Source organism: Paramormyrops kingsleyae, unplaced genomic scaffold, assembly GCF_048594095.1.
Source record: "Paramormyrops kingsleyae isolate MSU_618 unplaced genomic scaffold, PKINGS_0.4 ups72, whole genome shotgun sequence".
NCBI classification, from domain to species: Eukaryota; Metazoa; Chordata; class Actinopteri; order Osteoglossiformes; family Mormyridae; genus Paramormyrops; species Paramormyrops kingsleyae.
Window position 1 is genome coordinate 57,711 of NW_027326010.1, and position 17,911 is coordinate 75,621.

At 48.5% G+C, this 17,911-nt stretch overlaps 43 non-coding genes across 43 annotated transcripts; all 43 read right to left on the minus strand.

Annotated features, from left to right (window-relative positions):
• Positions 1–288: 288 nt before the first annotated feature.
• LOC140586733 (5S ribosomal RNA) lies at positions 289–407 on the minus strand. Its single transcript, XR_011988542.1, has one exon. It is a non-coding gene; the product is annotated as a 5S ribosomal RNA (ribosomal RNA).
• A 297-nt stretch (positions 408–704) lies between these two features.
• LOC140586570 (5S ribosomal RNA) lies at positions 705–823 on the minus strand. Its single transcript, XR_011988379.1, has one exon. It is a non-coding gene; the product is annotated as a 5S ribosomal RNA (ribosomal RNA).
• A 297-nt stretch (positions 824–1,120) lies between these two features.
• Positions 1,121–1,239, minus strand: LOC140586734 (5S ribosomal RNA). The gene has a single exon (XR_011988543.1). It is a non-coding gene; the product is annotated as a 5S ribosomal RNA (ribosomal RNA).
• A 297-nt stretch (positions 1,240–1,536) lies between these two features.
• LOC140586784 (5S ribosomal RNA) lies at positions 1,537–1,655 on the minus strand. The gene has a single exon (XR_011988593.1). It is a non-coding gene; the product is annotated as a 5S ribosomal RNA (ribosomal RNA).
• Positions 1,656–1,952: 297 nt separating this feature from the next.
• On the minus strand, positions 1,953–2,071 carry LOC140586707 (5S ribosomal RNA). Its single transcript, XR_011988516.1, has one exon. It is a non-coding gene; the product is annotated as a 5S ribosomal RNA (ribosomal RNA).
• Positions 2,072–2,368: 297 nt separating this feature from the next.
• Positions 2,369–2,487, minus strand: LOC140586818 (5S ribosomal RNA). The gene has a single exon (XR_011988627.1). It is a non-coding gene; the product is annotated as a 5S ribosomal RNA (ribosomal RNA).
• A 297-nt stretch (positions 2,488–2,784) lies between these two features.
• LOC140586736 (5S ribosomal RNA) lies at positions 2,785–2,903 on the minus strand. Its single transcript, XR_011988545.1, has one exon. It is a non-coding gene; the product is annotated as a 5S ribosomal RNA (ribosomal RNA).
• A 297-nt stretch (positions 2,904–3,200) lies between these two features.
• Positions 3,201–3,319, minus strand: LOC140586737 (5S ribosomal RNA). Its single transcript, XR_011988546.1, has one exon. It is a non-coding gene; the product is annotated as a 5S ribosomal RNA (ribosomal RNA).
• Positions 3,320–3,616: 297 nt separating this feature from the next.
• LOC140586738 (5S ribosomal RNA) lies at positions 3,617–3,735 on the minus strand. Its single transcript, XR_011988547.1, has one exon. It is a non-coding gene; the product is annotated as a 5S ribosomal RNA (ribosomal RNA).
• Positions 3,736–4,032: 297 nt separating this feature from the next.
• LOC140586739 (5S ribosomal RNA) lies at positions 4,033–4,151 on the minus strand. Its single transcript, XR_011988548.1, has one exon. It is a non-coding gene; the product is annotated as a 5S ribosomal RNA (ribosomal RNA).
• Positions 4,152–4,448: 297 nt separating this feature from the next.
• Positions 4,449–4,567, minus strand: LOC140586571 (5S ribosomal RNA). Its single transcript, XR_011988380.1, has one exon. It is a non-coding gene; the product is annotated as a 5S ribosomal RNA (ribosomal RNA).
• Positions 4,568–4,864: 297 nt separating this feature from the next.
• LOC140586572 (5S ribosomal RNA) lies at positions 4,865–4,983 on the minus strand. Its single transcript, XR_011988381.1, has one exon. It is a non-coding gene; the product is annotated as a 5S ribosomal RNA (ribosomal RNA).
• Positions 4,984–5,280: 297 nt separating this feature from the next.
• On the minus strand, positions 5,281–5,399 carry LOC140586573 (5S ribosomal RNA). The gene has a single exon (XR_011988382.1). It is a non-coding gene; the product is annotated as a 5S ribosomal RNA (ribosomal RNA).
• Positions 5,400–5,696: 297 nt separating this feature from the next.
• Positions 5,697–5,815, minus strand: LOC140586811 (5S ribosomal RNA). Its single transcript, XR_011988620.1, has one exon. It is a non-coding gene; the product is annotated as a 5S ribosomal RNA (ribosomal RNA).
• Positions 5,816–6,112: 297 nt separating this feature from the next.
• LOC140586574 (5S ribosomal RNA) lies at positions 6,113–6,231 on the minus strand. Its single transcript, XR_011988383.1, has one exon. It is a non-coding gene; the product is annotated as a 5S ribosomal RNA (ribosomal RNA).
• A 297-nt stretch (positions 6,232–6,528) lies between these two features.
• On the minus strand, positions 6,529–6,647 carry LOC140586695 (5S ribosomal RNA). Its single transcript, XR_011988504.1, has one exon. It is a non-coding gene; the product is annotated as a 5S ribosomal RNA (ribosomal RNA).
• A 297-nt stretch (positions 6,648–6,944) lies between these two features.
• Positions 6,945–7,063, minus strand: LOC140586844 (5S ribosomal RNA). The gene has a single exon (XR_011988653.1). It is a non-coding gene; the product is annotated as a 5S ribosomal RNA (ribosomal RNA).
• Positions 7,064–7,360: 297 nt separating this feature from the next.
• On the minus strand, positions 7,361–7,479 carry LOC140586845 (5S ribosomal RNA). Its single transcript, XR_011988654.1, has one exon. It is a non-coding gene; the product is annotated as a 5S ribosomal RNA (ribosomal RNA).
• Positions 7,480–7,776: 297 nt separating this feature from the next.
• Positions 7,777–7,895, minus strand: LOC140586829 (5S ribosomal RNA). The gene has a single exon (XR_011988638.1). It is a non-coding gene; the product is annotated as a 5S ribosomal RNA (ribosomal RNA).
• A 297-nt stretch (positions 7,896–8,192) lies between these two features.
• On the minus strand, positions 8,193–8,311 carry LOC140586696 (5S ribosomal RNA). The gene has a single exon (XR_011988505.1). It is a non-coding gene; the product is annotated as a 5S ribosomal RNA (ribosomal RNA).
• A 297-nt stretch (positions 8,312–8,608) lies between these two features.
• Positions 8,609–8,727, minus strand: LOC140586785 (5S ribosomal RNA). Its single transcript, XR_011988594.1, has one exon. It is a non-coding gene; the product is annotated as a 5S ribosomal RNA (ribosomal RNA).
• Positions 8,728–9,024: 297 nt separating this feature from the next.
• LOC140586575 (5S ribosomal RNA) lies at positions 9,025–9,143 on the minus strand. Its single transcript, XR_011988384.1, has one exon. It is a non-coding gene; the product is annotated as a 5S ribosomal RNA (ribosomal RNA).
• Positions 9,144–9,440: 297 nt separating this feature from the next.
• On the minus strand, positions 9,441–9,559 carry LOC140586576 (5S ribosomal RNA). Its single transcript, XR_011988385.1, has one exon. It is a non-coding gene; the product is annotated as a 5S ribosomal RNA (ribosomal RNA).
• A 297-nt stretch (positions 9,560–9,856) lies between these two features.
• LOC140586740 (5S ribosomal RNA) lies at positions 9,857–9,975 on the minus strand. Its single transcript, XR_011988549.1, has one exon. It is a non-coding gene; the product is annotated as a 5S ribosomal RNA (ribosomal RNA).
• Positions 9,976–10,272: 297 nt separating this feature from the next.
• LOC140586798 (5S ribosomal RNA) lies at positions 10,273–10,391 on the minus strand. The gene has a single exon (XR_011988607.1). It is a non-coding gene; the product is annotated as a 5S ribosomal RNA (ribosomal RNA).
• A 297-nt stretch (positions 10,392–10,688) lies between these two features.
• On the minus strand, positions 10,689–10,807 carry LOC140586820 (5S ribosomal RNA). The gene has a single exon (XR_011988629.1). It is a non-coding gene; the product is annotated as a 5S ribosomal RNA (ribosomal RNA).
• Positions 10,808–11,104: 297 nt separating this feature from the next.
• LOC140586657 (5S ribosomal RNA) lies at positions 11,105–11,223 on the minus strand. Its single transcript, XR_011988466.1, has one exon. It is a non-coding gene; the product is annotated as a 5S ribosomal RNA (ribosomal RNA).
• Positions 11,224–11,520: 297 nt separating this feature from the next.
• On the minus strand, positions 11,521–11,639 carry LOC140586577 (5S ribosomal RNA). The gene has a single exon (XR_011988386.1). It is a non-coding gene; the product is annotated as a 5S ribosomal RNA (ribosomal RNA).
• Positions 11,640–11,936: 297 nt separating this feature from the next.
• LOC140586578 (5S ribosomal RNA) lies at positions 11,937–12,055 on the minus strand. The gene has a single exon (XR_011988387.1). It is a non-coding gene; the product is annotated as a 5S ribosomal RNA (ribosomal RNA).
• A 297-nt stretch (positions 12,056–12,352) lies between these two features.
• LOC140586580 (5S ribosomal RNA) lies at positions 12,353–12,471 on the minus strand. Its single transcript, XR_011988389.1, has one exon. It is a non-coding gene; the product is annotated as a 5S ribosomal RNA (ribosomal RNA).
• Positions 12,472–12,768: 297 nt separating this feature from the next.
• LOC140586668 (5S ribosomal RNA) lies at positions 12,769–12,887 on the minus strand. The gene has a single exon (XR_011988477.1). It is a non-coding gene; the product is annotated as a 5S ribosomal RNA (ribosomal RNA).
• Positions 12,888–13,184: 297 nt separating this feature from the next.
• Positions 13,185–13,303, minus strand: LOC140586679 (5S ribosomal RNA). The gene has a single exon (XR_011988488.1). It is a non-coding gene; the product is annotated as a 5S ribosomal RNA (ribosomal RNA).
• A 297-nt stretch (positions 13,304–13,600) lies between these two features.
• Positions 13,601–13,719, minus strand: LOC140586816 (5S ribosomal RNA). The gene has a single exon (XR_011988625.1). It is a non-coding gene; the product is annotated as a 5S ribosomal RNA (ribosomal RNA).
• A 297-nt stretch (positions 13,720–14,016) lies between these two features.
• Positions 14,017–14,135, minus strand: LOC140586581 (5S ribosomal RNA). The gene has a single exon (XR_011988390.1). It is a non-coding gene; the product is annotated as a 5S ribosomal RNA (ribosomal RNA).
• A 297-nt stretch (positions 14,136–14,432) lies between these two features.
• On the minus strand, positions 14,433–14,551 carry LOC140586582 (5S ribosomal RNA). The gene has a single exon (XR_011988391.1). It is a non-coding gene; the product is annotated as a 5S ribosomal RNA (ribosomal RNA).
• Positions 14,552–14,848: 297 nt separating this feature from the next.
• LOC140586786 (5S ribosomal RNA) lies at positions 14,849–14,967 on the minus strand. The gene has a single exon (XR_011988595.1). It is a non-coding gene; the product is annotated as a 5S ribosomal RNA (ribosomal RNA).
• A 297-nt stretch (positions 14,968–15,264) lies between these two features.
• LOC140586690 (5S ribosomal RNA) lies at positions 15,265–15,383 on the minus strand. The gene has a single exon (XR_011988499.1). It is a non-coding gene; the product is annotated as a 5S ribosomal RNA (ribosomal RNA).
• A 297-nt stretch (positions 15,384–15,680) lies between these two features.
• LOC140586701 (5S ribosomal RNA) lies at positions 15,681–15,799 on the minus strand. Its single transcript, XR_011988510.1, has one exon. It is a non-coding gene; the product is annotated as a 5S ribosomal RNA (ribosomal RNA).
• Positions 15,800–16,096: 297 nt separating this feature from the next.
• Positions 16,097–16,215, minus strand: LOC140586583 (5S ribosomal RNA). Its single transcript, XR_011988392.1, has one exon. It is a non-coding gene; the product is annotated as a 5S ribosomal RNA (ribosomal RNA).
• A 297-nt stretch (positions 16,216–16,512) lies between these two features.
• Positions 16,513–16,631, minus strand: LOC140586584 (5S ribosomal RNA). Its single transcript, XR_011988393.1, has one exon. It is a non-coding gene; the product is annotated as a 5S ribosomal RNA (ribosomal RNA).
• A 297-nt stretch (positions 16,632–16,928) lies between these two features.
• LOC140586585 (5S ribosomal RNA) lies at positions 16,929–17,047 on the minus strand. The gene has a single exon (XR_011988394.1). It is a non-coding gene; the product is annotated as a 5S ribosomal RNA (ribosomal RNA).
• A 297-nt stretch (positions 17,048–17,344) lies between these two features.
• On the minus strand, positions 17,345–17,463 carry LOC140586713 (5S ribosomal RNA). The gene has a single exon (XR_011988522.1). It is a non-coding gene; the product is annotated as a 5S ribosomal RNA (ribosomal RNA).
• Positions 17,464–17,760: 297 nt separating this feature from the next.
• Positions 17,761–17,879, minus strand: LOC140586724 (5S ribosomal RNA). The gene has a single exon (XR_011988533.1). It is a non-coding gene; the product is annotated as a 5S ribosomal RNA (ribosomal RNA).
• Positions 17,880–17,911: the final 32 nt, after the last annotated feature.

Below are 17,911 nucleotides of genomic sequence, written 5' to 3' on the forward strand. Positions count from 1 at the left end.
GGCCAGAATCAGCACTTTTGTTTTCAGTTGAGGGCTTATTGAGAGTCGCACCGAGAGAAGAGCAGACGTCGATGCGGCATTGATGTCAAGATGTCTTTGAGAAAGTCGTTATTAAAATGAGGAAGAAATCGGTGAGTTGTATACGATTGCTACGAGTACTTTCTGCAAAAGTGGGCGGGGACTGCCGTCTTTGTACAAATAAAGGTAATTTGTGAAATGAAAGGGTAGTGACATCTTTACATTCGTGGCAAGACGCAGGGCCCTCTGGATAAGGTGAAACTAAGAAAAAGCTTACGGCACTTGGTATTCCCAGGCAGTCTCCCAACCAAGTACTAACCAAGCCCGGCCCCGCTTAGCTTCCGAGATCAGACGAGATCGGGCGCAGTCGGAACGGTATGGCCGCAAGCGAGGGAAGCGGCCAGAATCAGCACTTTTGTTTTCAGTTGAGGGTTTATTGAGAGTCGCACCGAGAGAAGAGCAGACGTCGATGCGGCATTGATGTCAAGATGTCTTTGAGAAAGTCGTTATTAAAATGAGGAAGAAATCGGTGAGTTGTATACGATTGCTACGAGTACTTTCTGCAAAAGTGGGCGGGGACTGCCGTCTTTGTACAAATAAAGGTAATTTGTGAAATGAAAGGGTAGTGACATCTTTACATTCGTGGCAAGACGCAGGGCCCTCTGGATAAGGTGAAACTAAGAAAAAGCTTACGGCACTTGGTATTCCCAGGCAGTCTCCCAACCAAGTACTAACCAAGCCCGGCCCCGCTTAGCTTCCGAGATCAGACGAGATCGGGCGCAGTCGGAACGGTATGGCCGTAAGCGAGGGAAGCGGCCAGAATCAGCACTTTTGTTTTCAGTTGAGGGTTTATTGAGAGTCGCACCGAGAGAAGAGCAGACGTCGATGCGGCATTGATGTCAAGATGTCTTTGAGAAAGTCGTTATTAAAATGAGGAAGAAATCGGTGAGTTGTATACGATTGCTACGAGTACTTTCTGCAAAAGTGGGCGGGGACTGCCGTCTTTGTACAAATAAAGGTAATTTGTGAAATGAAAGGGTAGTGACATCTTTACATTCGTGGCAAGACGCAGGGCCCTCTGGATAAGGTGAAACTAAGAAAAAGCTTACGGCACTTGGTATTCCCAGGCAGTCTCCCAACCAAGTACTAACCAAGCCCGGCCCCGCTTAGCTTCCGAGATCAGACGAGATCGGGCGCAGTCGGAACGGTATGGCCGCAAGCGAGGGAAGCGGCCAGAATCAGCACTTTTGTTTTCAGTTGAGGGCTTATTGAGAGTCGCACCGAGAGAAGAGCAGACGTCGATGCGGCATTGATGTCAAGATGTCTTTGAGAAAGTCGTTATTAAAATGAGGAAGAAATCGGTGAGTTGTATACGATTGCTACGAGTACTTTCTGCAAAAGTGGGCGGGGACTGCCGTCTTTGTACAAATAAAGGTAATTTGTGAAATGAAAGGGTAGTGACATCTTTACATTCGTGGCAAGACGCAGGGCCCTCTGGATAAGGTGAAACTAAGAAAAAGCTTACGGCACTTGGTATTCCCAGGCAGTCTCCCAAGCCAGTACTAACCAAGCCCGGCCCCGCTTAGCTTCCGAGATCAGACGAGATCGGGCGCAGTCGGAACGGTATGGCCGTAAGCGAGGGCAGCGGCCAGAATCAGCACTTTTGTTTTCAGTTGAGGGTTTATTGAGAGTCGCACCGAGAGAAGAGCAGACGTCGATGCGGCATTGATGTCAAGATGACTTTGAGAAAGTCGTTATTAAAATGAGGAAGAAATCGGTGAGTTGTATACGATTGCTACGAGTACTTTCTGCAAAAGTGGGCGGGGACTGCCGTCTTTGTACAAATAAAGGTAATTTGTGAAATGAAAGGGTAGTGACATCTTTACATTCGTGGCAAGACGCAGGGCCCTCTGGATAAGGTGAAACTAAGAAAAAGCTTGCGGCACTTGGTATTCCCAGGCAGTCTCCCAACCAAGTACTAACCAAGCCCGGCCCCGCTTAGCTTCCGAGATCAGACGAGATCGGGCGCAGTCGGAACGGTATGGCCGCAAGCGAGGGAAGCGGCCAGAATCAGCACTTTTGTTTTCAGTTGAGGGCTTATTGAGAGTCGCACCGAGAGAAGAGCAGACGTCGATGCGGCATTGATGTCAAGATGTCTTTGAGAAAGTCGTTATTAAAATGAGGAAGAAATCGGTGAGTTGTATACGATTGCTACGAGTACTTTCTGCAAAAGTGGGCGGGGACTGCCGTCTTTGTACAAATAAAGGTAATTTGTGAAATGAAAGGGTAGTGACATCTTTACATTCGTGGCAAGACGCAGGGCCCTCTGGATAAGGTGAAACTAAGAAAAAGCTTGCGGCACTTGGTATTCCCAGGCAGTCTCCCAACCAAGTACTAACCAAGCCCGGCCCCGCTTAGCTTCCGAGATCAGACGAGATCGGGCGCAGTCGGAACGGTATGGCCGCAAGCGAGGGAAGCGGCCAGAATCAGCACTTTTGTTTTCAGTTGAGGGCTTATTGAGAGTCGCACCGAGAGAAGAGCAGACGTCGATGCGGCATTGATGTCAAGATGTCTTTGAGAAAGTCGTTATTAAAATGAGGAAGAAATCGGTGAGTTGTATACGATTGCTACGAGTACTTTCTGCAAAAGTGGGCGGGGACTGCCGTCTTTGTACAAATAAAGGTAATTTGTGAAATGAAAGGGTAGTGACATCTTTACATTCGTGGCAAGACGCAGGGCCCTCTGGATAAGGTGAAACTAAGAAAAAGCTTACGGCACTTGGTATTCCCAGGCAGTCTCCCAACCAAGTACTAACCAAGCCCGGCCCCGCTTAGCTTCCGAGATCAGACGAGATCGGGCGCAGTCGGAACGGTATGGCCGCAAGCGAGGGAAGCGGCCAGAATCAGCACTTTTGTTTTCAGTTGAGGGCTTATTGAGAGTCGCACCGAGAGAAGAGCAGACGTCGATGCGGCATTGATGTCAAGATGTCTTTGAGAAAGTCGTTATTAAAATGAGGAAGAAATCGGTGAGTTGTATACGATTGCTACGAGTACTTTCTGCAAAAGTGGGCGGGGACTGCCGTCTTTGTACAAATAAAGGTAATTTGTGAAATGAAAGGGTAGTGACATCTTTACATTCGTGGCAAGACGCAGGGCCCTCTGGATAAGGTGAAACTAAGAAAAAGCTTACGGCACTTGGTATTCCCAGGCAGTCTCCCAACCAAGTACTAACCAAGCCCGGCCCCGCTTAGCTTCCGAGATCAGACGAGATCGGGCGCAGTCGGAACGGTATGGCCGCAAGCGAGGGAAGCGGCCAGAATCAGCACTTTTGTTTTCAGTTGAGGGCTTATTGAGAGTCGCACCGAGAGAAGAGCAGACGTCGATGCGGCATTGATGTCAAGATGTCTTTGAGAAAGTCGTTATTAAAATGAGGAAGAAATCGGTGAGTTGTATACGATTGCTACGAGTACTTTCTGCAAAAGTGGGCGGGGACTGCCGTCTTTGTACAAATAAAGGTAATTTGTGAAATGAAAGGGTAGTGACATCTTTACATTCGTGGCAAGACGCAGGGCCCTCTGGATAAGGTGAAACTAAGAAAAAGCTTACGGCACTTGGTATTCCCAGGCAGTCTCCCAACCAAGTACTAACCAAGCCCGGCCCCGCTTAGCTTCCGAGATCAGACGAGATCGGGCGCAGTCGGAACGGTATGGCCGCAAGCGAGGGAAGCGGCCAGAATCAGCACTTTTGTTTTCAGTTGAGGGTTTATTGAGAGTCGCACCGAGAGAAGAGCAGACGTCGATGCGGCATTGATGTCAAGATGTCTTTGAGAAAGTCGTTATTAAAATGAGGAAGAAATCGGTGAGTTGTATACGATTGCTACGAGTACTTTCTGCAAAAGTGGGCGGGGACTGCCGTCTTTGTACAAATAAAGGTAATTTGTGAAATGAAAGGGTAGTGACATCTTTACATTCGTGGCAAGACGCAGGGCCCTCTGGATAAGGTGAAACTAAGAAAAAGCTTACGGCACTTGGTATTCCCAGGCAGTCTCCCAACCAAGTACTAACCAAGCCCGGCCCCGCTTAGCTTCCGAGATCAGACGAGATCGGGCGCAGTCGGAACGGTATGGCCGCAAGCGAGGGAAGCGGCCAGAATCAGCACTTTTGTTTTCAGTTGAGGGTTTATTGAGAGTCGCACCGAGAGAAGAGCAGACGTCGATGCGGCATTGATGTCAAGATGTCTTTGAGAAAGTCGTTATTAAAATGAGGAAGAAATCGGTGAGTTGTATACGATTGCTACGAGTACTTTCTGCAAAAGTGGGCGGGGACTGCCGTCTTTGTACAAATAAAGGTAATTTGTGAAATGAAAGGGTAGTGACATCTTTACATTCGTGGCAAGACGCAGGGCCCTCTGGATAAGGTGAAACTAAGAAAAAGCTTACGGCACTTGGTATTCCCAGGCAGTCTCCCAACCAAGTACTAACCAAGCCCGGCCCCGCTTAGCTTCCGAGATCAGACGAGATCGGGCGCAGTCGGAACGGTATGGCCGTAAGCGAGGGAAGCGGCCAGAATCAGCACTTTTGTTTTCAGTTGAGGGTTTATTGAGAGTCGCACCGAGAGAAGAGCAGACGTCGATGCGGCATTGATGTCAAGATGACTTTGAGAAAGTCGTTATTAAAATGAGGAAGAAATCGGTGAGTTGTATACGATTGCTACGAGTACTTTCTGCAAAAGTGGGCGGGGACTGCCGTCTTTGTACAAATAAAGGTAATTTGTGAAATGAAAGGGTAGTGACATCTTTACATTCGTGGCAAGACGCAGGGCCCTCTGGATAAGGTGAAACTAAGAAAAAGCTTACGGCACTTGGTATTCCCAGGCAGTCTCCCAACCAAGTACTAACCAAGCCCGGCCCCGCTTAGCTTCCGAGATCAGACGAGATCGGGCGCAGTCGGAACGGTATGGCCGTAAGCGAGGGAAGCGGCCAGAATCAGCACTTTTGTTTTCAGTTGAGGGTTTATTGAGAGTCGCACCGAGAGAAGAGCAGACGTCGATGCGGCATTGATGTCAAGATGACTTTGAGAAAGTCGTTATTAAAATGAGGAAGAAATCGGTGAGTTGTATACGATTGCTACGAGTACTTTCTGCAAAAGTGGGCGGGGACTGCCGTCTTTGTACAAATAAAGGTAATTTGTGAAATGAAAGGGTAGTGACATCTTTACATTCGTGGCAAGACGCAGGGCCCTCTGGATAAGGTGAAACTAAGAAAAAGCTTACGGCACTTGGTATTCCCAGGCAGTCTCCCAACCAAGTACTAACCAAGCCCGGCCCCGCTTAGCTTCCGAGATCAGACGAGATCGGGCGCAGTCGGAACGGTATGGCCGTAAGCAAGGGAAGCGGCCAGAATCAGCACTTTTGTTTTCAGTTGAGGGCTTATTGAGAGTCGCACCGAGAGAAGAGCAGACGTCGATGCGGCATTGATGTCAAGATGTCTTTGAGAAAGTCGTTATTAAAATGAGGAAGAAATCGGTGAGTTGTATACGATTGCTACGAGTACTTTCTGCAAAAGTGGGTGGGGACTGCCGTCTTTGTACAAATAAAGGTAATTTGTGAAATGAAAGGGTAGTGACATCTTTACATTCGTGGCAAGACGCAGGGCCCTCTGGATAAGGTGAAACTAAGAAAAAGCTTACGGCACTTGGTATTCCCAGGCAGTCTCCCAACCAAGTACTAACCAAGCCCGGCCCCGCTTAGCTTCCGAGATCAGACGAGATCGGGCGCAGTCGGAACGGTATGACCGCAAGCGAGGGAAGCGGCCAGAATCAGCACTTTTGTTTTCAGTTGAGGGCTTATTGAGAGTCGCACCGAGAGAAGAGCAGACGTCGATGCGGCATTGATGTCAAGATGTCTTTGAGAAAGTCGTTATTAAAATGAGGAAGAAATCGGTGAGTTGTATACGATTGCTACGAGTACTTTCTGCAAAAGTGGGCGGGGACTGCCGTCTTTGTACAAATAAAGGTAATTTGTGAAATGAAAGGGTAGTGACATCTTTACATTCGTGGCAAGACGCAGGGCCCTCTGGATAAGGTGAAACTAAGAAAAAGCTTACGGCACTTGGTATTCCCAGGCAGTCTCCCAACCAAGTACTAACCAAGCCCGGCCCCGCTTAGCTTCCGAGATCAGACGAGATCGGGCGCAGTCGGAACGGTATGGCCGTAAGCGAGGGAAGCGGCCAGAATCAGCACTTTTGTTTTCAGTTGAGGGTTTATTGAGAGTCGCACCGAGAGAAGAGCAGACGTCGATGCGGCATTGATGTCAAGATGTCTTTGAGAAAGTCGTTATTAAAATGAGGAAGAAATCGGTGAGTTGTATACGATTGCTACGAGTACTTTCTGCAAAAGTGGGCGGGGACTGCCGTCTTTGTACAAATAAAGGTAATTTGTGAAATGAAAGGGTAGTGACATCTTTACATTCGTGGCAAGACGCAGGGCCCTCTGGATAAGGTGAAACTAAGAAAAAGCTTACGGCACTAGGTATTCCCAGGCAGTCTCCCAACCAAGTACTAACCAAGCCCGGCCCCGCTTAGCTTCCGAGATCAGACGAGATCGGGCGCAGTCGGAACGGTATGGCCGTAAGCGAGGGAAGCGGCCAGAATCAGCACTTTTGTTTTCAGTTGAGGGTTTATTGAGAGTCGCACCGAGAGAAGAGCAGACGTCGATGCGGCATTGATGTCAAGATGACTTTGAGAAAGTCGTTATTAAAATGAGGAAGAAATCGGTGAGTTGTATACGATTGCTACGAGTACTTTCTGCAAAAGTGGGCGGGGACTGCCGTCTTTGTACAAATAAAGGTAATTTGTGAAATGAAAGGGTAGTGACATCTTTACATTCGTGGCAAGACGCAGGGCCCTCTGGATAAGGTGAAACTAAGAAAAAGCTTACGGCACTTGGTATTCCCAGGCAGTCTCCCAAGCCAGTACTAACCAAGCCCGGCCCCGCTTAGCTTCCGAGATCAGACAAGATCGGGCGCAGTCGGAACGGTATGGCCGTAAGCGAGGGCAGCGGCCAGAATCAGCACTTTTGTTTTCAGTTGAGGGTTTATTGAGAGTCGCACCGAGAGAAGAGCAGACGTCGATGCGGCATTGATGTCAAGATGACTTTGAGAAAGTCGTTATTAAAATGAGGAAGAAATCGGTGAGTTGTATACGATTGCTACGAGTACTTTCTGCAAAAGTGGGCGGGGACTGCCGTCTTTGTACAAATAAAGGTAATTTGTGAAATGAAAGGGTAGTGACATCTTTACATTCGTGGCAAGACGCAGGGCCCTCTGGATAAGGTGAAACTAAGAAAAAGCTTACGGCACTTGGTATTCCCAGGCAGTCTCCCAAGCCAGTACTAACCAAGCCCGGCCCCGCTTAGCTTCCGAGATCAGACAAGATCGGGCGCAGTCGGAACGGTATGGCCGTAAGCGAGGGCAGCGGCCAGAATCAGCACTTTTGTTTTCAGTTGAGGGTTTATTGAGAGTCGCACCGAGAGAAGAGCAGACGTCGATGCGGCATTGATGTCAAGATGACTTTGAGAAAGTCGTTATTAAAATGAGGAAGAAATCGGTGAGTTGTATACGATTGCTACGAGTACTTTCTGCAAAAGTGGGCGGGGACTGCCGTCTTTGTACAAATAAAGGTAATTTGTGAAATGAAAGGGTAGTGACATCTTTACATTCGTGGCAAGACGCAGGGCCCTCTGGATAAGGTGAAACTAAGAAAAAGCTTACGGCACTTGGTATTCCCAGGCAGTCTCCCAACCAAGCACTAACCAAGCCCGGCCCCGCTTAGCTTCCGAGATCAGACGAGATCGGGCGCAGTCGGAACGGTATGGCCGTAAGCGAGGGAAGCGGCCAGAATCAGCACTTTTGTTTTCAGTTGAGGGTTTATTGAGAGTCGCACCGAGAGAAGAGCAGACGTCGATGCGGCATTGATGTCAAGATGTCTTTGAGAAAGTCGTTATTAAAATGAGGAAGAAATCGGTGAGTTGTATACGATTGCTACGAGTACTTTCTGCAAAAGTGGGCGGGGACTGCCGTCTTTGTACAAATAAAGGTAATTTGTGAAATGAAAGGGTAGTGACATCTTTACATTCGTGGCAAGACGCAGGGCCCTCTGGATAAGGTGAAACTAACAAAAAGCTTACGGCACTAGGTATTCCCAGGCAGTCTCCCAACCAAGTACTAACCAAGCCCGGCCCCGCTTAGCTTCCGAGATCAGACGAGATCGGGCGCAGTCGGAACGGTATGGCCGTAAGCGAGGGAAGCGGCCAGAATCAGCACTTTTGTTTTCAGTTGAGGGTTTATTGAGAGTCGCACCGAGAGAAGAGCAGACGTCGATGCGGCATTGATGTCAAGATGACTTTGAGAAAGTCGTTATTAAAATGAGGAAGAAATCGGTGAGTTGTATACGATTGCTACGAGTACTTTCTGCAAAAGTGGGCGGGGACTGCCGTCTTTGTACAAATAAAGGTAATTTGTGAAATGAAAGGGTAGTGACATCTTTACATTCGTGGCAAGACGCAGGGCCCTCTGGATAAGGTGAAACTAAGAAAAAGCTTACGGCACTTGGTATTCCCAGGCAGTCTCCCAAGCCAGTACTAACCAAGCCCGGCCCCGCTTAGCTTCCGAGATCAGACGAGATCGGGCGCAGTCGGAACGGTATGGCCGTAAGCGAGGGCAGCGGCCAGAATCAGCACTTTTGTTTTCAGTTGAGGGTTTATTGAGAGTCGCACCGAGAGAAGAGCAGACGTCGATGCGGCATTGATGTCAAGATGACTTTGAGAAAGTCGTTATTAAAATGAGGAAGAAATCGGTGAGTTGTATACGATTGCTACGAGTACTTTCTGCAAAAGTGGGCGGGGACTGCCGTCTTTGTACAAATAAAGGTAATTTGTGAAATGAAAGGGTAGTGACATCTTTACATTCGTGGCAAGACGCAGGGCCCTCTGGATAAGGTGAAACTAAGAAAAAGCTTACGGCACTTGGTATTCCCAGGCAGTCTCCCAACCAAGTACTAACCAAGCCCGGCCCCGCTTAGCTTCCGAGATCAGACGAGATCGGGCGCAGTCGGAACGGTATGGCCGTAAGCGAGGGAAGCGGCCAGAATCAGCACTTTTGTTTTCAGTTGAGGGCTTATTGAGAGTCGCACCGAGAGAAGAGCAGACGTCGATGCGGCATTGATGTCAAGATGTCTTTGAGAAAGTCGTTATTAAAATGAGGAAGAAATCGGTGAGTTGTATACGATTGCTACGAGTACTTTCTGCAAAAGTGGGCGGGGACTGCCGTCTTTGTACAAATAAAGGTAATTTGTGAAATGAAAGGGTAGTGACATCTTTACATTCGTGGCAAGACGCAGGGCCCTCTGGATAAGGTGAAACTAAGAAAAAGCTTACGGCACTTGGTATTCCCAGGCAGTCTCCCAACCAAGTACTAACCAAGCCCGGCCCCGCTTAGCTTCCGAGATCAGACGAGATCGGGCGCAGTCGGAACGGTATGGCCGTAAGCGAGGGAAGCGGCCAGAATCAGCACTTTTGTTTTCAGTTGAGGGCTTATTGAGAGTCGCACCGAGAGAAGAGCAGACGTCGATGCGGCATTGATGTCAAGATGTCTTTGAGAAAGTCGTTATTAAAATGAGGAAGAAATCGGTGAGTTGTATACGATTGCTACGAGTACTTCCTGCAAAAGTGGGCGGGGACTGCCGTCTTTGTACAAATAAAGGTAATTTGTGAAATGAAAGGGTAGTGACATCTTTACATTCGTGGCAAGACGCAGGGCCCTCTGGATAAGGTGAAACTAAGAAAAAGCTTACGGCACTTGGTATTCCCAGGCAGTCTCCCAACCAAGTACTAACCAAGCCCGGCCCCGCTTAGCTTCCGAGATCAGACGAGATCGGGCGCAGTCGGAACGGTATGGCCGCAAGCGAGGGAAGCGGCCAGAATCAGCACTTTTGTTTTCATTTGAGGGCTTATTGAGAGTCGCACCGAGAGAAGAGCAGACGTCGATGCGGCATTGATGTCAAGATGTCTTTGAGAAAGTCGTTATTAAAATGAGGAAGAAATCGGTGAGTTGTATACGATTGCTACGAGTACTTTCTGCAAAAGTGGGCGGGGACTGCCGTCTTTGTACAAATAAAGGTAATTTGTGAAATGAAAGGGTAGTGACATCTTTACATTCGTGGCAAGACGCAGGGCCCTCTGGATAAGGTGAAACTAAGAAAAAGCTTACGGTACTTGGTATTCCCAGGCAGTCTCCCAACCAAGTACTAACCAAGCCCGGCCCCGCTTAGCTTCCGAGATCAGACGAGATCGGGCGCAGTCGGAACGGTATGGCCGTAAGCGAGGGAAGCGGCCAGAATCAGCACTTTTGTTTTCAGTTGAGGGCTTATTGAGAGTCGCACCGAGAGAAGAGCAGACGTCGATGCGGCATTGATGTCAAGATGTCTTTGAGAAAGTCGTTATTAAAATGAGGAAGAAATCGGTGAGTTGTATACGATTGCTACGAGTACTTTCTGCAAAAGTGGGCGGGGACTGCCGTCTTTGTACAAATAAAGGTAATTTGTGAAATGAAAGGGTAGTGACATCTTTACATTCGTGGCAAGACGCAGGGCCCTCTGGATAAGGTGAAACTAAGAAAAAGCTTACGGCACTTGGTATTCCCAGGCAGTCTCCCAACCCAGTACTAACCAAGCCCGGCCCCGCTTAGCTTCTGAGATCAGACGAGATCGGGCGCAGTCGGAACGGTATGGCCGTAAGCAAGGGAAGCGGCCAGAATCAGCACTTTTGTTTTCAGTTGAGGGTTTATTGAGAGTCGCACCGAGAGAAGAGCAGACGTCGATGCGGCATTGATGTCAAGATGTCTTTGAGAAAGTCGTTATTAAAATGAGGAAGAAATCGGTGAGTTGTATACGATTGCTACGAGTACTTTCTGCAAAAGTGGGCGGGGACTGCCGTCTTTGTACAAATAAAGGTAATTTGTGAAATGAAAGGGTAGTGACATCTTTACATTCGTGGCAAGACGCAGGGCCCTCTGGATAAGGTGAAACTAAGAAAAAGCTTACGGCACTTGGTATTCCCAGGCAGTCTCCCAACCCAGTACTAACCAAGCCCGGCCCCGCTTAGCTTCCGAGATCAGACGAGATCGGGCGCAGTCGGAACGGTATGGCCGTAAGCGAGGGAAGCGGCCAGAATCAGCACTTTTGTTTTCAGTTGAGGGTTTATTGAGAGTCGCACCGAGAGAAGAGCAGACGTCGATGCGGCATTGATGTCAAGATGTCTTTGAGAAAGTCGTTATTAAAATGAGGAAGAAATCGGTGAGTTGTATACGATTGCTACGAGTACTTTCTGCAAAAGTGGGCGGGGACTGCCGTCTTTGTACAAATAAAGGTAATTTGTGAAATGAAAGGGTAGTGACATCTTTACATTCGTGGCAAGACGCAGGGCCCTCTGGATAAGGTGAAACTAAGAAAAAGCTTACGGCACTTGGTATTCCCAGGCAGTCTCCCAACCAAGTACTAACCAAGCCCGGCCCCGCTTAGCTTCCGAGATCAGACGAGATCGGGCGCAGTCGGAACGGTATGGCCGTAAGCGAGGGAAGCGGCCAGAATCAGCACTTTTGTTTTCAGTTGAGGGTTTATTGAGAGTCGCACCGAGAGAAGAGCAGACGTCGATGCGGCATTGATGTCAAGATGTCTTTGAGAAAGTCGTTATTAAAATGAGGAAGAAATCGGTGAGTTGTATACGATTGCTACGAGTACTTTCTGCAAAAGTGGGCGGGGACTGCCGTCTTTGTACAAATAAAGGTAATTTGTGAAATGAAAGGGTAGTGACATCTTTACATTCGTGGCAAGACGCAGGGCCCTCTGGATAAGGTGAAACTAAGAAAAAGCTTACGGCACTTGGTATTCCCAGGCAGTCTCCCAACCAAGTACTAACCAAGCCCGGCCCCGCTTAGCTTCCGAGATCAGACGAGATCGGGCGCAGTCGGAACGGTATGGCCGTAAGCGAGGGAAGCGGCCAGAATCAGCACTTTTGTTTTCAGTTGAGGGTTTATTGAGAGTCGCACCGGGAGAAGAGCAGACGTCGATGCGGCATTGATGTCAAGATGTCTTTGAGAAAGTCGTTATTAAAATGAGGAAGAAATCGGTGAGTTGTATACGATTGCTACGAGTACTTTCTGCAAAAGTGGGCGGGGACTGCCGTCTTTGTACAAATAAAGGTAATTTGTGAAATGAAAGGGTAGTGACATCTTTACATTCGTGGCAAGACGCAGGGCCCTCTGGATAAGGTGAAACTAAGAAAAAGCTTACGGCACTTGGTATTCCCAGGCAGTCTCCCAACCAAGTACTAACCAAGCCCGGCCCCGCTTAGCTTCCGAGATCAGACGAGATCGGGCGCAGTCGGAACGGTATGGCCGTAAGCGAGGGAAGCGGCCAGAATCAGCACTTTTGTTTTCAGTTGAGGGTTTATTGAGAGTCGCACCGGGAGAAGAGCAGACGTCGATGCGGCATTGATGTCAAGATGTCTTTGAGAAAGTCGTTATTAAAATGAGGAAGAAATCGGTGAGTTGTATACGATTGCTACGAGTACTTTCTGCAAAAGTGGGCGGGGACTGCCGTCTTTGTACAAATAAAGGTAATTTGTGAAATGAAAGGGTAGTGACATCTTTACATTCGTGGCAAGACGCAGGGCCCTCTGGATAAGGTGAAACTAAGAAAAAGCTTACGGCACTTGGTATTCCCAGGCAGTCTCCCAACCCAGTACTAACCAAGCCCGGCCCCGCTTAGCTTCCGAGATCAGACGAGATCGGGCGCAGTCGGAACGGTATGGCCGTAAGCGAGGGAAGCGGCCAGAATCAGCACTTTTGTTTTCAGTTGAGGGTTTATTGAGAGTCGCACCGAGAGAAGAGCAGACGTCGATGCGGCATTGATGTCAAGATGTCTTTGAGAAAGTCGTTATTAAAATGAGGAAGAAATCGGTGAGTTGTATACGATTGCTACGAGTACTTTCTGCAAAAGTGGGCGGGGACTGCCGTCTTTGTACAAATAAAGGTAATTTGTGAAATGAAAGGGTAGTGACATCTTTACATTCGTGGCAAGACGCAGGGCCCTCTGGATAAGGTGAAACTAAGAAAAAGCTTACGGCACTTGGTATTCCCAGGCAGTCTCCCAACCCAGTACTAACCAAGCCCGGCCCCGCTTAGCTTCCGAGATCAGACGAGATCGGGCGCAGTCGGAACGGTATGGCCGTAAGCGAGGGAAGCGGCCAGAATCAGCACTTTTGTTTTCAGTTGAGGGTTTATTGAGAGTCGCACCGAGAGAAGAGCAGACGTCGATGCGGCATTGATGTCAAGATGTCTTTGAGAAAGTCGTTATTAAAATGAGGAAGAAATCGGTGAGTTGTATACGATTGCTACGAGTACTTTCTGCAAAAGTGGGCGGGGACTGCCGTCTTTGTACAAATAAAGGTAATTTGTGAAATTAAAGGGTAGTGACATCTTTACATTCGTGGCAAGACGCAGGGCCCTCTGGATAAGGTGAAACTAAGAAAAAGCTTACGGCACTTGGTATTCCCAGGCAGTCTCCCAACCCAGTACTAACCAAGCCTGGCCCCGCTTAGCTTCCGAGATCAGACGAGATCGGGCGCAGTCGGAACGGTATGGCCGTAAGCAAGGGAAGCGGCCAGAATCAGCACTTTTGTTTTCAGTTGAGGGTTTATTGAGAGTCGCACCGAGAGAAGAGCAGACGTCGATGCGGCATTGATGTCAAGATGTCTTTGAGAAAGTCGTTATTAAAATGAGGAAGAAATCGGTGAGTTGTATACGATTGCTACGAGTACTTTCTGCAAAAGTGGGCGGGGACTGCCGTCTTTGTACAAATAAAGGTAATTTGTGAAATGAAAGGGTAGTGACATCTTTACATTCGTGGCAAGACGCAGGGCCCTCTGGATAAGGTGAAACTAAGAAAAAGCTTACGGCACTTGGTATTCCCAGGCAGTCTCCCAACCAAGTACTAACCAAGCCCGGCCCCGCTTAGCTTCCGAGATCAGACGAGATCGGGCGCAGTCGGAACGGTATGGCCGTAAGCGAGGGAAGCGGCCAGAATCAGCACTTTTGTTTTCAGTTGAGGGTTTATTGAGAGTCGCACCGAGAGAAGAGCAGACGTCGATGCGGCATTGATGTCAAGATGTCTTTGAGAAAGTCGTTATTAAAATGAGGAAGAAATCGGTGAGTTGTATACGATTGCTACGAGTACTTTCTGCAAAAGTGGGCGGGGACTGCCGTCTTTGTACAAATAAAGGTAATTTGTGAAATGAAAGGGTAGTGACATCTTTACATTCGTGGCAAGACGCAGGGCCCTCTGGATAAGGTGAAACTAAGAAAAAGCTTACGGCACTTGGTATTCCCAGGCAGTCTCCCAACCAAGTACTAACCAAGCCCGGCCCCGCTTAGCTTCCGAGATCAGACGAGATCGGGCGCAGTCGGAACGGTATGGCCGTAAGCGAGGGAAGCGGCCAGAATCAGCACTTTTGTTTTCAGTTGAGGGTTTATTGAGAGTCGCACCGAGAGAAGAGCAGACGTCGATGCGGCATTGATGTCAAGATGACTTTGAGAAAGTCGTTATTAAGATGAGGAAGAAATCGGTGAGTTGTATACGATTGCTACGAGTACTTTCTGCAAAAGTGGGCGGGGACTGCCGTCTTTGTACAAATAAAGGTAATTTGTGAAATGAAAGGGTAGTGACATCTTTACATTCGTGGCAAGACGCAGGGCCCTCTGGATAAGGTGAAACTAAGAAAAAGCTTACGGCACTTGGTATTCCCAGGCAGTCTCCCAAGCCAGTACTAACCAAGCCCGGCCCCGCTTAGCTTCCGAGATCAGACGAGATCGGGCGCAGTCGGAACGGTATGGCCGTAAGCGAGGGAAGCGGCCAGAATCAGCACTTTTGTTTTCAGTTGAGGGTTTATTGAGAGTCGCACCGGGAGAAGAGCAGACGTCGATGCGGCATTGATGTCAAGATGTCTTTGAGAAAGTCGTTATTAAAATGAGGAAGAAATCGGTGAGTTGTATACGATTGCTACGAGTACTTTCTGCAAAAGTGGGCGGGGACTGCCGTCTTTGTACAAATAAAGGTAATTTGTGAAATGAAAGGGTAGTGACATCTTTACATTCGTGGCAAGACGCAGGGCCCTCTGGATAAGGTGAAACTAAGAAAAAGCTTACGGCACTTGGTATTCCCAGGCAGTCTCCCAACCCAGTACTAACCAAGCCCGGCCCCGCTTAGCTTCCGAGATCAGACGAGATCGGGCGCAGTCGGAACGGTATGGCCGTAAGCAAGGGAAGCGGCCAGAATCAGCACTTTTGTTTTCAGTTGAGGGTTTATTGAGAGTCGCACCGAGAGAAGAGCAGACGTCGATGCGGCATTGATGTCAAGATGTCTTTGAGAAAGTCGTTATTAAAATGAGGAAGAAATCGGTGAGTTGTATACGATTGCTACGAGTACTTTCTGCAAAAGTGGGCGGGGACTGCCGTCTTTGTACAAATAAAGGTAATTTGTGAAATGAAAGGGTAGTGACATCTTTACATTCGTGGCAAGACGCAGGGCCCTCTGGATAAGGTGAAACTAAGAAAAAGCTTACGGCACTTGGTATTCCCAGGCAGTCTCCCAACCCAGTACTAACCAAGCCCGGCCCCGCTTAGCTTCCGAGATCAGACGAGATCGGGCGCAGTCGGAACGGTATGGCCGTAAGCGAGGGAAGCGGCCAGAATCAGCACTTTTGTTTTCAGTTGAGGGTTTATTGAGAGTCGCACCGAGAGAAGAGCAGACGTCGATGCGGCATTGATGTCAAGATGTCTTTGAGAAAGTCGTTATTAAAATGAGGAAGAAATCGGTGAGTTGTATACGATTGCTACGAGTACTTTCTGCAAAAGTGGGCGGGGACTGCCGTCTTTGTACAAATAAAGGTAATTTGTGAAATGAAAGGGTAGTGACATCTTTACATTCGTGGCAAGACGCAGGGCCCTCTGGATAAGGTGAAACTAAGAAAAAGCTTACGGCACTTGGTATTCCCAGGCAGTCTCCCAACCAAGTACTAACCAAGCCCGGCCCCGCTTAGCTTCCGAGATCAGACGAGATCGGGCGCAGTCGGAACGGTATGGCCGTAAGCGAGGGAAGCGGCCAGAATCAGCACTTTTGTTTTCAGTTGAGGGTTTATTGAGAGTCGCACCGAGAGAAGAGCAGACGTCGATGCGGCATTGATGTCAAGATGTCTTTGAGAAAGTCGTTATTAAAATGAGGAAGAAATCGGTGAGTTGTATACGATTGCTACGAGTACTTTCTGCAAAAGTGGGCGGGGACTGCCGTCTTTGTACAAATAAAGGTAATTTGTGAAATGAAAGGGTAGTGACATCTTTACATTCGTGGCAAGACGCAGGGCCCTCTGGATAAGGTGAAACTAAGAAAAAGCTTACGGCACTTGGTATTCCCAGGCAGTCTCCCAACCAAGTACTAACCAAGCCCGGCCCCGCTTAGCTTCCGAGATCAGACGAGATCGGGCGCAGTCGGAACGGTATGGCCGTAAGCGAGGGAAGCGGCCAGAATCAGCACTTTTGTTTTCAGTTGAGGGTTTATTGAGAGTCGCACCGGGAGAAGAGCAGACGTCGATGCGGCATTGATGTCAAGATGTCTTTGAGAAAGTCGTTATTAAAATGAGGAAGAAATCGGTGAGTTGTATACGATTGCTACGAGTACTTTCTGCAAAAGTGGGCGGGGACTGCCGTCTTTGTACAAATAAAGGTAATTTGTGAAATGAAAGGGTAGTGACATCTTTACATTCGTGGCAAGACGCAGGGCCCTCTGGATAAGGTGAAACTAAGAAAAAGCTTACGGCACTTGGTATTCCCAGGCAGTCTCCCAACCAAGTACTAACCAAGCCCGGCCCCGCTTAGCTTCCGAGATCAGACGAGATCGGGCGCAGTCGGAACGGTATGGCCGTAAGCGAGGGAAGCGGCCAGAATCAGCACTTTTGTTTTCAGTTGAGGGTTTATTGAGAGTCGCACCGGGAGAAGAGCAGACGTCGATGCGGCATTGATGTCAAGATGTCTTTGAGAAAGTCGTTATTAAAATGAGGAAGAAATCGGTGAGTTGTATACGATTGCTACGAGTACTTTCTGCAAAAGTGGGCGGGGACTGCCGTCTTTGTACAAATAAAGGTAATTTGTGAAATGAAAGGGTAGTGACATCTTTACATTCGTGGCAAGACGCAGGGCCCTCTGGATAAGGTGAAACTAAGAAAAAGCTTACGGCACTTGGTATTCCCAGGCAGTCTCCCAACCCAGTACTAACCAAGCCCGGCCCCGCTTAGCTTCCGAGATCAGACGAGATCGGGCGCAGTCGGAACGGTATGGCCGTAAGCGAGGGAAGCGGCCAGAATCAGCACTTTTGTTTTCAGTTGAGGGTTTATTGAGAGTCGCACCGAGAGAAGAGCAGACGTCGATGCGGCATTGATGTCAAGATGTCTTTGAGAAAGTCGTTATTAAAATGAGGAAGAAATCGGTGAGTTGTATACGATTGCTACGAGTACTTTCTGCAAAAGTGGGCGGGGACTGCCGTCTTTGTACAAATAAAGGTAATTTGTGAAATGAAAGGGTAGTGACATCTTTACATTCGTGGCAAGACGCAGGGCCCTCTGGATAAGGTGAAACTAAGAAAAAGCTTACGGCACTTGGTATTCCCAGGCAGTCTCCCAACCCAGTACTAACCAAGCCCGGCCCCGCTTAGCTTCCGAGATCAGACGAGATCGGGCGCAGTCGGAACGGTATGGCCGTAAGCGAGGGAAGCGGCCAGAATCAGCACTTTTGTTT